Consider the following 19,044-nt stretch of genomic DNA (forward strand, 5'->3'; position numbering starts at 1 on the left):
GGTAATAGGGGTTGCGACAATGGCGGCGGATAGTTTCAGAAATAGAGGGTCCAGATTGTCAAGCCCAGCTGATTTGTACGGGTCCAGGTTTTGCAGCTCTTTCAGAACATCTGCTATCTGGATTTGGGTAAAGGAGAACCTGGAAGGGCTTGGGCGAGGAGCTGCGGGGGGGGGGGGTTTGGAGTTTGGGTAGCGGAAGGCATGGCCAGAAATGCTTGTTGAAGTTTTCGATAATCATGGATTTATCGGTGGTGACCGTGTTACCTAGCCTCAGTGCAGTGGGCAGCAGGGAGGAGGTGCTCTTGTTCTCCATGGACTTTACAGTGTCCCAGGACCTTTTGGAGTTAGAGCTACAGGATGCAAACTTCTGCCTGAAGAAGCTGGCCTTAGCTTTCCTGACTGACTGCTTGTATTGGTTCCTGACTTCCCTGAACAGTTGCATATCGCGGGGACTATTCGATGCTATTGCAGTCCGCCACAGGATGTGCGGGGGGTGCAGGATGCAGTTGTGTTAAGCTGCAATGACATCACCAGTCCATTATCACCTGTGGCATGGCATCATGTGTGTCTCTTCATCTCTGCAGGGAACAGCTTCCCTCTGGGCCTGAGTCGTAATTACCGCCCACCCACTCCCCTCAGCTCTACTGCCACACTGAATGTGCCCGTTAGCAAGTCACACAATGAAGTGAGGAGGTGGTGGGTCCCTTAACAGTACTAAATGTTCAGTCGCTCCAATTCACTTATCAACCAAGTAACAGTGTCTCCTAGACTATAATCACTTATGTTTCCCTTTCAGGGAGTGTACAATTTGCTAGTCTGTACATGTGTGCGTATAAATTTACAATTTATTTGCCATAGACTGACTTTTACTGTAGAATTAATTAAGGATAAATGTTACTTATTGTTGAGTCAACAAGGGCTCCTGGTTTTATCTTTTTGAAGCGAGGGAGAAGAATTTCAGTAGCATTTTTGTATGCTGCTTGGGAGGATAGACAACAACAACTTAGAAGTGAGCTTTCGATGGGGAATGCACTGACTGAATTTTCACTGCAGGTATGTTCACAATTGGTCCCTGACAAAAGCAACACATCCATTTTAAGCAGAGCAGTATTCCTTTTCACAGGGGAATACAGTGATGTAAGTACTGTAATACATCATTTATAAACCTAAACAGGGGTACATTTATGGATAGATCAACAGACATTATTAATCTAGCCAAGGGGAAAATTAGTAGTCACTTTTACTCAAGAAGGGAATATTTACATAATCACATTTAATTTAAATTAGGTGGCAATATATTTCACTTGGCAGTAAGTAGCTAAATGGCATCTGTTTCAGACACCAATTGTTTCCCCATCAAATCCCATGAGGTACTGAAATGTTTGGGGAAAAAGCTGCATAAATGTAGTCTAAAATTACTCGTTGCCATAGCTACCTCCTCCTAATCTCTGCTGAAAGGGAGAGGAGAGAGTAACACCATGTAAAATTGTCCTCTGATCAACAGAACACGTATTTGAATCGAGCCCTGCTCTCTGATGTAAGGTGGCTGCATGAACATCAGTATGTCTGACATCGGTACAGTGGAGGCTTCTGTGTGCCTCTCTTGTTCCTAAAGGTGGATAAACAGTTTCCTCGTCGAAGAAAATGTCTGGCTTCTGTCATTTGTCGAAGGTCGATAGCCAGATCAATTTTTGCCTAGCGCAGGAGAAAGGAAAATGTTGCTTTCTGTTGTTCAGCAGTGCTCAATTGTGGTCATTTGGGGTTGCATGAGTGGAGAAAAAATAACCTACAAGCAGAAATAACAGCATGAACAAACAGAGATAATTGTATTGATACAAAGCCCTGGTATGAATAAAAAGATAACAACTGTAATTCAACAAGGAGATAAAAACCCTGGGATATAGTCACAATCCAATGCCTTTCATCTGTCTCGTTGTGTTAAATCATGTGCAGAACTTACACAAATCATAAGAACATTGTGATTATTATGATTAAGCATTATTAAGGCTTTCAATGAAATTGCGATCTAGAATGTATTCTCACTAATGTTTTATTGTATTGTTTCTACATAATTGCTTGGCTATGGAACCACTGCAGTGGAGCAAATACTTGATGAACAATAGTTATACCATTTGCGGTACAGAGACTTGACATAATTTGTCTTATATAGCATAGTGGAAACAATTTAATATCACTGTTCATAAAATGCATGATATGTTCAATGCTCGCAACAGGTACAGTTGAAGTCAGAAGTTTACATACACTTAGGTTGGCGTCATTAAAACTCATTTGTCCACCACTCCACAATGTTTCTTGTTGACAAACTATAGTTTTGGCAAGTTGGTTAAGACATCTACTTTGTGCATGACACAAGTCATTTTTCCAACAATTGTTTACAGACAGATTATTTCACTTACAATTTCACAATTCCAGTGGGTCAGAAGTTTACATACACTAAGTTGACTGTGTCTTTAAACAACTTGGAAAATTCCAGAAAATGGTGTCATGGCTTTAGAAGCTGCTGATAGGCTAATTGACATCATTTGAGTCAATTGGAGGTGTACCTGTGGATGTATTTCAAGGCCTATCTTCAAAACTCAGTGCCTCTTTGCTTGACATCATGGGTACATTTTAAAAAATGAGCCAAGACCTCAGAAAAAGAATTGTAGACCTCCACACGTCTGATTCATCCTTGGGAGCAATTTCCAAACGCCTAAAGGTACCACATTCATCTGTACAAACAATAGTACGCAAGTATAAACACCATGGGACCACGCAGCCGCCATACCGATCAGGAAGGAGACACCTTCTGTCTCCTAGAGATGAATGTACTTTGGTACGAAAAGTGCAAATCAATCCCAGAACAACAGCAAAGGACCTTGTGAAGATGCTGGAGGAAACAGGTAAAAAGTATCTATAACCACAGTAAAACGAGTCCGATATCGACATAACCTGAAAGGCCGCTCAGCAAGGAGGAAGCCACTGCAACAAAACTGCCATAAAAAAGCCAGACTACGGTTTGCAACTCCACATGGGGACAAAGATTGTACTTTTTGGAGAAATGTCCTCTGGTCTGATGAAACAAAAAATAGAACTGTTTGGACATAATGACCATTGTTATGTTTGGAGGAAAAAGCTTGCAAGCCGAAGAACACCATCCCAACAGTGAAGCACGGGGGTGTCAGCATCATGTTGTGGGGGTGCTTTTCTGCAGGAGGGACTGGTGCACTTCACAAAATAGATGGCATCATGAGGTAGGAAAATGATGTGGCTATATTAAAGCAACATCTCAAGATATCAGTCAGGAAGTTAAAGCTTGGTCGCAAATGGGTCTTCCAAATGGACAATGACCACAAGCATACTTCCACAGTTGTGGCAAAATGGCTTAAGGACAACAAAGCCAAGGTATTGGGGTGGCCATCACATAGCTCTGACCTCAATCCTATAGAAATTTGTGGGCAGAACTGAAAAAGCGTGTGCGAGCAAGGAGGCCTTTACAACCCTGGAGGAATGGGACAAAATTCACCCAACTTATTGGGGGAGGCTTGTGGAAGGCTACCCGAAACATTTGACCCAAGTTAAACAATTTAAAGACTACCAAATACTAATTGAGTGTATGTAAACTTCTGACCCACTGGGAATGTGATGAAAGAAATAAAAGCTGAAATAAATCATTCTCTCTACTATTATTCTGACATTTCACATTCTTAAAATTAAGTGGTGATCCTAACTGACATAAGACAGGGACTTTTTACTAGTATTAAATGTCAGGAATTGTGAAAAACTGAGTTTAAATGTATTTGGAAAAGGTGTATGTAAACTTCTGACTTCAACTGTACATTTTCAGGTGTGTACAGCATATGCTCGTCATCCATGCGTTCACTGATAGGTGTGCTGAGTATTTCTGGTACTCACCACTGTCACACCCTGAGACATGGAAAAAACACAGTACATGACATACTGTAAGTGATATTTTCTTGCTTTTATTTCAAAATAGCTTTTGTGTAGACCAGAGCCATGTATTTAGAGAGTTTTCTGCATTATGATGCATTTACATGACACGACAACATGCTCTGGCAGCCATGTTAGCTCCCCATTATTAACATTACAAGAAGAATATTTAAACAGTGCTATGTAATTAAATGTCTAGAAATACAAAATTTGAAAAGTTGTCTCTAAATATATGGGTCTGGTGTAGACTGAGTACAATCAGACAATGTGTGCTATTTTTACAGTATCTTCTGCCTCTTTTAAAGGCTTAAATGAACTGGGTCAAAGTGGATGAGATGCAGCATCTCATTCAGAATTGGACAATACCCTGTACCAGCTGTGCTCTTTGAACACTATTGGCAGAATCTACGAAGATGTCTTTTTGAAGGTCTTCTTGAGACCAAATTCAAAATCGAGGCTTGTAAATAGTAATCAAATATGACACCAAAATGACAAACATATGCAAAATGATTTTCATTGGTTCATATCTTACATATCAACAGACATCAAATATTACAATTCAAGGGCCAAGTGTGCAATAATATTTAGATGGTTTTATTGCGATAAAATATGACAGATTGTGCAACAGAGATTAAATACAGGGGTAGGAGTGGGTCACACAGAGTATGAACCTAATAGTATGAACTGAATAAGGCTATGGTCTTCTAACCTTGATATGGTAAATACAATGCTTTTGAAAATGTTTGCTTTAGTAACAGGCTCATGTAATGTCTTACTGAGGTCTGGGTAAGTGGGAGCTCTCTTAAATACATTTGTTGTATTCTCTTTTTGTAAGAAGAAGTGCAGGACAACAAATGCTTCACAAAAGCAGAGAGAGACCACTAACATTACAGTCACTTTACAATAGCAGACAGACTTAATGACACATCACACAAAATCTGATTGAAAATATACTGTATTATATAATATTTTTTGAAAATATGTAAAGATTATTAAATATAATGTACATATGTTGGCTATAATGTTAAGCGGTCGTAATATTGAAAACATGGTGCTCTGTCCACTTATCATAATGTAGAGAGGGTTATGTACACTGAGCAAAAATATAAATGCCACATGTAAAGTGTTGGTTTCATGAGCTGAAATAAAAAGTCCCAGAAGTTTTCCATATGCACAAAAAGCTTATTTCTCTCAAGTTTTGTTCACACATTTGTTTAAATCCCTGTTAGTTTGAATTTCTCCTTTGGCAACATAATCCATCCACCTGACAGAAACACTGAATAAACAGCATGGCCATTACATAGGTGCACCTTGTGCTGGGGGAAAATAAAAGGCCTCTCTGTAATGTACAGTTTTGTCACACAACACAATGCCACAGATGTCTCAAGTTTTGAGGGAGTGTGCAATTGGTATGTTGACTGCGGGAAAGTCCACCAGAGCTGTTGCCAATGTTCATTTCTCTACCATAAGCCACCTCCAACGTTGTTTTAGAGAATTTGGCAGTAGGTCCAACCGGCTTGAGAACCGCAGACCATGTGTATGCCGTCGTGTGGGGAAGTAGTTTGCTGATGTCAAAGTTGTGAAAAGATTGCCCAATGGTGGGGTTATGGTATGGGCAGACATAAGCTAAGGACAATGAACACAATTGTATTTTATCAGTGGTTATTTTTATGATACCGTGACAAGATCCTGAGGTCCATTGTCATGCCATTCATCCGACGCCATCACCTCATGTTTCAGCATGATAATGCGCAGCCTCATGTCGAAAGTATCTGTACACAATTCCTGGAAGCTGAACATTTTCCAGTTCTTCCATGGCCTGCATACTCACCAGACATGTCACCCATTGAGCTGCTCTGGATCAACGTGTAAGACAGCATGTTCCAGTTCTCGCCAATATCCAGCTACTACACATGCCATTGAAGAGGAGTGGGAGAACATTCAACAGGCCACAATCAACAGAATGATCAACTCTATATGAAGGAGATGTGTCACACTGCATAAGGCAGATGGTGGTCACACCAGATACAGTACTGTGTAGTTTTCTGATCCACGCACCTACCTTTTTTTTAAAGGTATCTGTGATCAACAGATGTATATCTGTATTCCCAGTCATGTGAAATCCATAGATCAGGGCCTAATTAATTAATTTTAATTTACTGATTTCCTTATATGAATTGTAACTCAGTCAAATCTTTGAAATTGTTGCATGTTGCGTTTATATTTTTGTTCAGTATAAATGGAGGTGTAATGGAATAATCAGACCAACCTGTATGTGCTGATGATTCTCACTCCAAAAAGTAACTGTCTGATCGCCTTTGTAGTCATGCTCCTAATCACAGCAAACAAAGAATGCATTAGAAATTAAGTCTGTTGAAGTTTGAGTTGAATACTACTGATGTCAGTTTACAGTACATATACAAGAGACAGGAAGACAGTTAGCTTGTCCCAAAACAATGTGTCTCACAAAGAGGGTATTTTGTAATCATGCTCATAGAAAATCATTGATCTAGTAAGTAGACCTTTAGAGGTGAAGGCTGAAAACCTTTGACTTTGTAGTCCTCTTCGGTGGTGGAGCAGAGCTGTGTTTCGGGAGGCTCGTAGTTGAAATCCGCATGTGTCCACTCACTGTGAGATAGAGGAGGAGGACCATATCATCATGAGAACCTACAGCAACTTGCTTAACAGTCTCTGGTGCTCTGACATTGTTTTTCCACATTTTCAATTATTGCTGAACAACTTAAGATGTCTATTTTTACATCTATCAGTAGATGCAGTGCTGTGTGTAATGTCTATGTAGTGATATGAGAAAAATGAGAGTTATGCTTAGGCTTGCATGATTAGTGCATGAATAAGCATAGTAATACATGCATTACCATGTGCATTACATTGTTCTACTGTTCCAGTTATTCTACATGATTCATTTAGCGAAATGCCGGTACAGGGACAAGGTGGAGTCGCAATTCAATGGTTCAGACACGAGACGTATGTGGCAGCGTCTACAGGAAATCACGGACTACGAAAACAAAAACAGCCATGTCATGGACACCGACGTCACGCTTCCAGACAAACTAAACACCTTCTTTGCCCGCTTTGAGGATAATACAGTGCTGCCGTCGCAGCTGGCTAACAAAGACTGCATTACCCTTCTCCTTCTCCGTGGCTGATGTGAGTAAAACATTTAAACGTGTTAACCCTCGCAAGGCTGCTGTCCCAGACGGCATCCCTAGCCGCGTCCTCAGAGCATGCACAGACCAGCTGGCTGGTGTGTTTACGGACATATTCAATCAATCCCTATCCCAGTCTGCTGTGCCCACATGCTTCAAGATGGCTACCATTGTTCCTGTACCCAAGGCAAAGATAAGTGAAAAAATGTCTACCACCCAGTGGCACTCACTTCTGTGATCATGAAGTGCTTTAAGAGGCTAGTGAAGGATCATATCACCGAAGGATGAAGGATCATACCACCTTACCGGCCACCCTAGACCCACTTCAGTTTGCATACCGCCCAACAGGTCCACAGATGATGCAATAGCCATCACACTGCATACTGCCCTATCCCATCTGAACAATGTTCATTGACGACAACTCAGCATTCAACACCATAGTACCCTCCAAGTTCATCATCAAGCTGGAGGCCCTGGGACTCTTCCCCGCCCTGTGCAACTGGGTCCTGGACTTTCTGACGGGCCGCCCCCAGGTGGTGAAGGTAGGAAACAACATCTCCGCTTCGCTGACCCTCAACACTGGGGCCCCACAAGGGTGTGTGCTCAGCCCTCTCCTGTACTCCCTGTTCACCCTCGACTGTGTGGCCATGCACGCCTCCAACTCGATCATCAAGTTTGCAGATGACAGAACAGTAGTGGGCTTGATCACCAATAACAACAAGACAGTCTACAAGGAGGAGGTGAGGGCACTCGGAGTGTGGTGTCAGGAAAACAACCTCTCACTCAATGTCAACAAAACAAAGGAGATTATCGTGGACCTCAGGAAACAGCAGAGGGAGCAGCCCCCCATCCACATCGAGGGGACAGCAGTGGAGAAGATGGAAAGTTTTATGTTCCTCGGAGTACACATCACAGACAAACTGAAATGGTCCACCCACACAGACAGTGTGGTGAAGAAGGTGCAACAGCGCCTCTTCAACCTCAGGAGGCTGAAGAAATGTGGCTTGTAGAACTTGTAGAACTAGAAGCACAAGCATTTCGCTACACTCGTATTAACATCTGCTAACCATGGGTATGTGACCAATAACATTTGATTTGATTTGATTTGATGGTTGTCATAACAGACTGATTTGTGGTGTAAACTCCCTGTCTTCATAATTAGTGTCCACAGATCCAGATTTAATTCTCAAATTGAGCAGATTCTGTTGATACGGTGCATTCTGTAGATACATTGCATTAAAAAAAACATAATGACAAAGTGAAGACAGGTTTGACATGTTTGCTAAATTATTTACTATGAGACTCAAAATTGAGCTCAGGTGCATCCTGTTTCCTTTGATCATCCTTGAGATGTTTCTACAACATGATTGGAGTCCAATTGTGGTAAATTCCATAGATTGGACATGATTTAAAAAGGCACACACCTGTCTATATAAGGTCCAACTGTTGACAGTGCATGTCAGAGCAAAAACCAAGCCATGAGGCCAAAGGAATTGTCCGTAGAGCTCAGAGACAGGATTGTGTAGAGGCACAGATCTGGAGAAAGGTACCAAAAAAATGTCTGCAGCATTGAAGGTGCTAAGAACACAGTGACCTCCATCATTCTTAAATGGAAGAAGTTTGAAACCACCAAGACACTTCCCAAAGCTGGCCGGCCGCCTGGCCAAACTGAGCAATCGGGTGAGAAGGGCCTTGGTCATGGAGGTGACCAAGAACCTGATGGTCACACTGACAGAGCTCCGGAGTTCCTCTGTAGAGATGGGAGAACCTTCCAGAAGGACAACCATCTCTGCAGCACTCCACCAATCAGGCCTTTACGGTAGAGTGGCCAGACGCAAGCTACTCCTCAGTAAAAGGCACATGACAGCCAGCTTGGAGTTTGCCAAAAGGCACCCAAAGGACTCTCGGACCATGAGAATCAAGATTCTCTGATCAGATGAAATCGAGATTGAACTCTTTGGCCTGAATGCCTAGCGTCACGTCGGGAGGAAACCTGGCACCATCCCTACGGTGAAGCATGGTGGTGGCAGCATCATGCTATGGTGATGTTATTCAGGGAATAGGAGACTAGGATCGAGGGAAAGATAAACAGAGCAGAGAGATCCTTGATGAAAACCTGCTCCAGAGTATGGCACTGCATGTTGACATTTACTTATACTTTTTCCCTACAGAGGACAATTGCCACTGAAAACAACAGTGCCATACTCTCCAATTATTACTAATGCTACTTATTCAAATGTATCTTGTTTTTGTCATAACAAACTAGTCAGAGACTTGTTTTTTTTCTTTCACATATAACTTTGAGCATTCAGTAGAAGTCTAGTTCAGTGATTGTGGTTTTGTACGGCACAGCTCTTACCTCCTTTTCCCTTTTTTTAAATGCACTTGTTGGGGATGTTAACCAAATGGTTGGGGATATATTCTATTAACCACAGTACACTTCAAATAAATGTTCAATCAGATCATAAAGTCTAATGAAAAAGCACAACGTTTTCATAGAACTGTGAAACTAACCAAGACTTGTGAATTACACCACTTTCCTCCTACCAGTTCTGCTCAAGAAATGGAATGAGCAATGCCGTGTCACGTCTCGAGCAAGTCACATCCTAAATTTGTTTTATTTCAAAGCGTTATGATAACTGTTATGAAATAAAACTTTTATAAATTAGGCCTATTTTATTTACTTGATTAGATATTTTTTTCAGAAGATCTCCCCTGAGGCCTGAACAAATAAAACATAGAAAACCATTTAAGATGTGAAACCATCACAGGTAGGAAGATGAGCAACACACCAACTCCAAGACTTGGCCTCTGTTGGTTGACCTAACTATAGTTAGGCTACTCAGGAAGATGTCAAGCTTGTTTGTTTTTTGCTTTTGAAGTGCTTTGAGATTCTTATGAAAAGCACTATAGAAATGTAATAAATTATTATTATTATTAAACGCAACTCTGAAAGGTTTGAGTGAATTTGAATCAAGCCAGCCAGTGAGACATCACTAAAGAATGCTTTTTAACAGCTCGCACAGTACGAAAGTCACAGAATGTTTGAACACTGAATCTCAAACTCATTCCAGGAAAAAATCTATTCAAGGTTAGGCTGGATTTTTTTTTAAATTTTACCTTTATTTAACCAGGCAAGTCAGTTAAGAACAAATTCTTATTTTCAATGACGGCCTGGGAACAGTGGGTTAACTGCCTGTTCAGGGGCAGAACGACAGATTTGTACCTTGTCAGCTCAGGGGTTTGAAATTGCAACCTTCAGGTTACTAGTCCAACGCTCTAACCACTAGGCTACACTGCCGGATGAAGATGTTTCTTATTTATTTATTTCTTATTTAACCTTTATTGAACCATTGAGATTTAAAATATTTTTTTCAAGATCCAAGATAGGCAGCACCAAGTCATTACAAAAATTCTATTACCATAGAATTCACAAGAGTATAACAAAATCAAAAACAGCAAATTAAAAACATTGGCAGGTCAGGGAATCAGTCTCAAGATCATTCATCAGTGATTTAAAAATACCAATCGGGACAAGTTCTTCCAGTTTACAAGTATTTTGTAAGGTGTTCCAGGTGTAAGGTGTTCCAAGTTGATGGCGCAAAGTACATAAAAGCCCTTTTACCAAATTCAGTTCGGACATTTGGAACAATTAGCAGGATAAAGTCCAGCGAACGAAGAGAGTACCCACCACATTTCTGAACAATAAAAATGCCCAAATAAAAAGGTAGTAAATGTTATGTACTTGAGTGAAGACCCAAAAGCGGTTTTAACAGAAAACAGAGTTCTTTAATGAAAAACAGGAATGGCATAAATCCTCTTCCAACGTTGTCAACGGAACAAAAAGAACGTTAGTATAGTGCAGGATGCACCTGCCAGGCAGACTCCGACAGGATAGGACAAGGTGGAAGCAAACGAGACGACAGCTTGCTTCTGGCATCAAAAACACAAACAAGAATCAGACACTGAAAGTAGCAGGAACAGAGAGAGAAATAGAGACCTAATCAGAGGGGGAAGAGAGAACAGGTGGGAAAGAGTGAATGAGCTAGTTAGGGGAGATGTAGAACAGCTGAAGAATGAGAGACAGAGAAGGTAACCTAAAAAGACCAGCAGAGAGAGACAGAGTGAAGAGAAAGGACAGGAACAGACATAACAAGACATGACAGTACCCCCCCCCCACTCACCGAGCGCCTCCTGGCGCACTCGAGGAGGAAACCTGGCGGCAACGGAGGAAATCATCGATCAGCGAACGGTTCAGCACGTCCCGAGAGGGAACCCAACTCCTCTCCTCAGGACCGTACCCCTCCCAATCCACTAGGTACTGATGACCACGGCCCCGAGGGCGCATGTCCAAAATCTTACGAACCCTGTAGATGGGTGCGCCCTCGACAAGGATGGGGGGGGAGGGACGAGCGGGGCGCGAAGAACGGGCTTAACACAGGAGACATGGAAGACCGGGTGAACGCGACGAAGATAGCGCGGGAGAAGAAGTCGCACTGCGACAGGATTAATGACCTGAGAAATACGGAACGGACCAATGAACCGCGGGGCCAACTTGCGAGAAGCTGTCTTAAGGGGAAGGTTCTGAGTGGAGAGCCATACTCTCTGACCGCAACAATATCTAGGACTCTTGGTCCTACGCTTCACAGTCTGCGCCCTATTACGGCAAAGTGCCGACCTGACCCCCTTCCAGGTGCGCTGCAACGCTGGACAAAAGCCTGAGCGGAGGGGACGCAGGACTCGGCGAGCTGAGATGAGAACAGCGGAGGCTGGTACCCGAGGCTACTCTGAAAAGGAGATAGACCGGTAGCAGACGAAGGAAGCGAGTTGTGGGCGTACTCTGCCCAGGGGAGCTGTTCTGACCAAGACGCAGGGTTACGAAAAGAAAGACTGCGTAAAATGCGACCAACAGTCTGATTGGCCCGTTCGGCTTGACCGTTAGACTGGGGATGAAAGCCGGACGAGAGACTGACGGAAGCCCCAATCAAACGGCAAAACTCCCTCCAAAATTGAGACGTGAACTGCGGGCCTCTGTCGGAAACGACGTCAGACGGAAGGCCATGAATTCGAAAAACATTCTCGATAATGATCTGAGCCGTCTCCTTAGCAGAAGGGAGCTTAGCGAGAGGAATGAAATGAGCCGCCTTAGAGAATCTATCGACAACCGTAAGAATAACTGTCTTCCCCGCTGATGAAGGCAGACCGGTGATAAAATCTAAAGCGATGTGAGACCACGGTCGAGAGGGAATGGGAAGCGGTCTGAGACGGCCGGCAGGAGGAGAGTTCCCAGATTTAGTCTGCGCGCAGACCGAACAAGCGGCGACAAATCGACGCGCGTCACGTTCCCGAGTGGGCCACCAGAAACGCTGGCGAATGGAAGCGAGCGTACCCCGAACGCCGGGGTGGCCGGCTAACTTGGCAGAGTGGGCCCACTGAAGAACGGCCGGACGAGTAGGAACGGGAACGAACAGAAGGTTCCTAGGACAAGCTCGCGGCGACGGAGTGTGAGCGAGTGCTTGCTTTACCTGCCTCTCAATTCCCCAGACAGTCAACCCGACAACACGCCCCTCAGGGAGAATCCCTCGGGGTCGGAGGAGACCTCAGAAGAACTGAAGAGACGAGATAAAGCATCAGGCTTGGTGTTTTTGAGCCCGGACGATAAGAAATAACAAACTCGAAACGAGCGAAAAACAGAGCCCAACGAGCCTGACGCGCATTAAGTCGTTTGGCTGAACGGATGTACTCAAGGTTCCTATGGTCAGTCCAAACGACAAAAGGAACGGTCGCCCCCTCCAACCACTGTCGCCATTCGCCTAGGGCTAAGCGGATGGCGAGCAGTTCGCGATTACCAACATCATAGTTACGTTCTGACGGCGATAAGCGATGAGAGAAAAACGCGCAAGGATGGACCTTGCCGTCAGAGAGAGCGCTGAGAAAGAATGGCTCCCACGCCCACCTCTGACGCGTCAACCTCAACAACAAACTGTCTAGAGATGTCAGGTGTAACAAGAATAGGAGCGGATGTAAAACGATTCTTAAGAAGATCAAAAGCTCCCTGGGCGGAAACGGACCACTTAAAGCACGTCTTAACAGAAGTAAGGGCTGTGAGGGGAGCTGCCACCTGACCGAAATTACGGATGAAACGACGATAGAAATTAGCGAAGCCCAGAAAGCGCTGCAGCTCGACGCGTGACTTAGGAACGGGCCAATCAATGACAGCCTGGACCTTAGCGGGATCCATCTTAATGCCCTCAGCGGAAATAACGGAACCGAGAAAAGGGACAGAGGCGGCATGAAAAGTGCACTTCTCAGCCTTCACATAAAGACAGTTCTCCAAAAGGCGCTGGAGGACGCGTCGCACGTGCTGAACATGAATCGAGAGAGACGGTGAAAAAATCAGGATATCGTCCATGTAAACGAAAACAAAAATGTTCAGCATGTCTCTCAGGACGTCGTTAACTAGTGCCTGAAAGACAGCTGGAGCGTTAACGAGGCCGAAAGGAAGAACCCGGTATTCAAAGTGCCCTAACGGAGTGTTAAACGCCGTCTTCCACTCGCCCCCTCCCTGATGCGCACGAGATGGTAGGCGTTACGAAGGTCCAATTTGGTGAAAAACCTGGCTCCCTGCAGGATCTCGAAGGCCGAAGACATAAGAGGAAGCGGATAACGATTCTTAACTGTTATGTCATTCAGCCCTCGATAATCCACGCATGGGCGCAGGGACCCGTCCTTCTTCTGAACAAAAAAAACCCCGCTCCGGCGGGAGAGGAGGAGGAGACTATGGTACCGGCGTCGAGCGAAACAGACAAATAATCCTCGAGAGCCTTACGTTCGGGAGCCGACAGAGAGTATAATCTACCCCGGGGGGAGTAGTTCCCGGAAGGAGATCAATACTACAGTCATACGACCGGTGTGGAGGGAGAGAAGTGGCCTTGGAACGACTGAACACCGTGCGCAGATCGTGATACTCCTCCGGCACCCCTGTCAAATCGCCAGGCTCCTCCTGTGAAGAAGAGACAGAGGAAACAGGAGGGATAGCAGACATTAAACAGGTCACATGACAAGAAACATTCCAGGATAGGATAGTATTACTAGACCAATTAATAGAAGGGTTATGGCGCACTAGCCAGGGATGACCCAAAACAACAGGTGTAAAAGGTGAACGAAAAATTAAAAAAGAAATGGTTTCGCTATGATTACCAGAGACAGTGAGGGTTAAAGGCAGCGTCTCACGCTGAATCTTGGGGAGAGAACTACCATCTAAAGCGAACAAGGCCGTGGGCTCCCTAACTGTCTGAGAGGAATGTCATGTTCCCGAGCCCAGGTCTCGTCCATAAAACAGCCCTCCGCCCCAGAGTCTATCAAGGCACTGCAGGAAGCAGATGAACCGGGCCAGCGGAGATGGACCGGAAAGGTAGTGCGTGATCCAGAAGGAGAGGCCTGAGTAGTTGCGCTCACCAGTAGCCCTCCTCTTACTGATGAGCTCTGGCTTTTACTGGACATGAGGTGACAAAATGACCAGCGGAGCCGCAGTAGAGACAGAGGCGATTGGTGATTCTCCGTTCCTTCTCCTTGGCCGAGATGCGGATACCCCCCAGCTGCATAGGCTCAGCATCCGAGCCGGCGGAGGAGGGTGGCAGTGATGCAGCAGGTGGCAGTGATGTGGAGAGGGGAGCAACGGAGAACGCGAGCTCCTTTCCACGAGCTCGGCGACGAAGATCAAACCGTCGCTCTATGCGAATAGCGAGAGCTATTAAGGAGTCCAGACTGGAAGGAACCTCCCGGGAGAGGATCTCATCCTTAACCTCGATGAGGAGACCCTCCAGAAAACGAGCGAGCAAAGCCGGCTCGTTCCAGTCACTAGAGGCAGCGAGAGTGCGAAACTCAATAGAATAATCCGTTATGGATCGATTCCCCTGACATAGGGAAGACAGGGCCCTGGAAGCCTCCTCCCCAAAAACAGAACGGTCAAAAACCCGTATCATCTCCTCCTTAAAGTCCTGATACTGGTTAATACACTCAGCCCTCGCCTCCCAGATTGCCGTGCCCCACTCACGCGCCCGTCCGGTAAGGAGAGAAATGACGTAGGCGATGCGGGCTGCGCTCCTGGAGTAAGTGTTGGGCTGGAGAGAGAACACCACATCACACTGAGTGAGGAATGAGCGGCACTCAGTGGGCTCCCCAGAGTAACACGGCGGGTTGTTGATCCTGGGCTCCGGAGACTCGGAAACCCTGGAAGTGGGCGGTGGATCGAGGTGGAGTTGGTGAACCTGTCTTGTGAGGTCGGAGACTTGGACGGCCAGGGTCTCAACGGCATGTCGAGCAGCAGACAATTCCTCCTCGTGTCTGCCTAGCATCGCTCCCTGGATCTCGACGGCGGAGTGAAAAGGGTCCGGAGCCGCTGGGTCCATTCTTGGTCTGATTCTTCTGTTATGTACTTGAGTGAAGACCCAAAAGCGGTTTTAACAGAAAACAGAGTTCTTTAATGAAAAACAGGAATGGCATAAATCCTCTTCCAACGTTGTCAACGGAACAAAAAGAACGTTAGTATAGTGCAGGATGCACCTGCCAGGCAGACTCCGACAGGATAGGACAAGGTGGAAGCAAACGAGACGACAGCTTGCTTCTGGCATCAAAAACACAAACAAGAATCAGACACTGAAAGTAGCAGGAACAGAGAGAGAAATAGAGACCTAATCAGAGGGGGAAGAGAGAACAGGTGGGAAAGAGTGAATGAGCTAGTTAGGGGAGATGTAGAACAGCTGAAGAATGAGAGACAGAGAAGGTAACCTAAAAAGACCAGCAGAGAGAGACAGAGTGAAGAGAAAGGACAGGAACAGACATAACAAGACATGACAGTAAACCCAAAATTGCTTTGTAAATGGAAGTATACCAGTGCCTGAGCCTACGAGTGACTAGAGAAGGCCAGCCAACCCTGGTATACAAAGTGCAGTGGTGCGTAAGGGTTTTGCAGTTTAAAATAGATCTCAAAGTGCCATGGTAAATGGTGTCAATTGATCTCAAACATGGAAGCATTCATATATAAAATATCCCCATAGTCTAGTAAAGGCATAAATGTAGCTGATACTAGCCTCCTTCTGGCTTCAAAAGAAAAACGGACCTTATTCCCAAAATAAAATTTCAATTTCAGCTTCAATTGTTTTGTAAGTTGTTGAATATACAATTTAAAAGAGAGGCCGTCATCAATTAAAATTCCAAGATATTTATATGAGGTTACAACCTCAATCTCCTTACCCTGACAGGTAGTAATAGGTGAAAGGTTCAGAGGTCTATTTCTTGCTTTAGAAAACACCATTAGTTTAGGTTTGTCAGTATTGAGGATAAGCTTCAATTGACTCAAGGTATGTTGAACAGTATAAAAAGCATTTAAATGTGTATTGTTTACAAACATTGGAGAAAAACAATCTTATATCTTAGGTTCTGATGGGGTACAACAGTTAAACTAAGCTCACGAGGCCTTTAAGTTATAGGCTATTCTTCAAGAATCAATGGGTATACAGATGTGGGATCTTAATTTGACCTATATCATCTCACCAAAATAATCCTGCAGCAACAGGATTTTAGCGTTTAGTCCTTAATGTTGCTTGATTGGTGGTTAGGCTATTATCAGGCCAAAAGTAGGCTACATGAAAAGTGCAATAGTGTTAATATAACTGTGTTAGTGTGAGTTTTCACTGAATTTGTGTAAATCACAAAGCTCATCTGAGGTGCAGGAAAATTCTCAGCAACAAAAGAGTGCTCAAATTAAGATCCTACGTCTGTATTATTAATTTATAAGTCCAAAAACTGATGTAGCAACGGAAGATTTCCCCTTTAAGTTGTAGTTAGAAACATGCTTCACAAAATTAAATTATATTTAGGCTAATTGGTTTTAACATTTTTGAAATTGGTAAATAAAACTTCAATAATGTTGCACAAGAGTCCATTCATCATGAGGTATCACATTTTCCTTTGATGAAATCCTTGGTGTAAAATTGTAATATAATTTGGCACATAAGGCGCTATTTTATGCAGCAAACATTCACATCACTCAATGTGCATTTGTGTCCACACCCTTATTTCATACCCTATTTTCAGTATTTGCACTGAGCAACTACATGACATATAGTCAACACATGCTCTAAAAAGGGTGGATGGATTTGTCCTCAGATGTGCCCATTGGTTGTGTACAAAGCAGTCAGTCACGGCACATTTTCTCCCGAGACCCTTGGGATGCGGAGAGAGATGGGAGGGTAAACACTGATTCTTAACAGCTGTCCAGAGAATGGAGTAAAGTTTAAATGTTGTTTCCTGTCTATTCACTAGACAGCCATTTCATCCAAAAATGTCAACACTTTCTGCTCTTGAAGAAACCACATGTCTCTGGCTAAAAAATGATCCAATCAAATGTTATTTGTATTATGTACTGAATACAACAGCTGTAGACCTTACTGTGAAATGCTTACTTACATGCTCTTCCTTAATGATGCAGAGTTAAATAAAGATACAAATAAAACACAATAATTAAGCTATACACAAGGACTACCGCTACCATATCAATGTATAGGGATACGTGGTAGTTGAGGCAGAGATAGTAGTGGTAGTTCAGGCAGATATAGATAGTAGTATCTTAGAACTGTGTGTGTGTGTGTGGGCTGTGTGTGTGGGCTGTGTGCATTTGTGTCCATGAGTGTTTGTGTCTGATGCAGACAATGTTTATAATTGTTTATAATACAGACCACGGTGTCTCTTGTGAGAGGAAAGACCAATGAAAAGGTTATGTAGAGGATGGAAGGTTTAAAATAATAATAATTTCACCTTTATTTAACCTGATAGGCCAGTTGAGAACAAGTTCTCATTTACAACTGCGACCTGGCCAAGATAAAGAAAAGCAGTGTGACAAAAACAACAACACAGAGTTACACATGGGATAAACAAACGTACAGTCAATAACACAATAGAAATATCTGTATACAGTATGTGCAAATTAAGTAAGGAGGTAAGGCAATAAATAGGCCATAGTGGCAAAGTAATTACAATTTAGCAATTAACACTGGAGTGATAGATGTGCATATGAGGATGTGCAAGTAGAAATACTGGTGTGCAAAAGAGCAGAAAAACATATATAATATGGGGATGAGGTAAGTAGTTGGATGGATGGGCTATTTACAGATGGGCTGTGTACAGCTGCAGTGATCGGTAAGCTGCTCTGACAGCTGATGCTTGAAGTTAGTGAGGGAGATATAAGTCTCCAACTTCAGTGATTTTTGTAATTCGTTCCAGTCGTTGGCAGCAGAGATCTGGAAGGAAAGGCGGCCAAAGGAGGTGTTGGCTTTGGGGATGACCAGTGAAATATACTTGCTGGAGCGCGTGCTACGGGTGGGTTTTGCTATGGTGACCAGTGAACTGAGAAAAGGCAGAGATTTACCTAGCGAAGACTTATAGATGACCTGGAGCCAGTGGGTTTGGCGACGAATATGTAGCGAGGACCAGCCAACCAGAGCATACAGGTCCCAGTGGTAGGTAGTAGATGGGGCTTTGGTGACAAAACGGATGGCACTGTGATAGACTGCATCCAATTTTCTGAGTAGAGTGTTGTAGGCTATTTTGTAAATGACATCGCTGAAGTCGAGGATAGGTAGTCAGTTTTACGAGGGTATGTTTGGCATCATGAGTGAAGGAGGCTTTGTTGTGAAATAGGAAGCCGATTCTAGATTTCATTTTGGATTGGAGGTGCTTAGTTTGAGTCTGGAAGGAGACAAAAAACAAAAACACACGTCACGAACAGACAAATCACTGAGTTACAGCATAAAGCGCCTGCATGACTCCTGTTACTGAGCAACACAAGAGACAAGTTTCTTGTTGAGGCTTAACCGCTCAGGTCTTTTTTTTTACATGAGCAATCAGAAAGCCCATGTGCCTGGAA

The sequence above is a fragment of the Oncorhynchus masou genome, chromosome 8 (genome assembly GCF_036934945.1).
Source record: "Oncorhynchus masou masou isolate Uvic2021 chromosome 8, UVic_Omas_1.1, whole genome shotgun sequence".
NCBI classification, from domain to species: domain Eukaryota; kingdom Metazoa; phylum Chordata; class Actinopteri; order Salmoniformes; family Salmonidae; genus Oncorhynchus; species Oncorhynchus masou.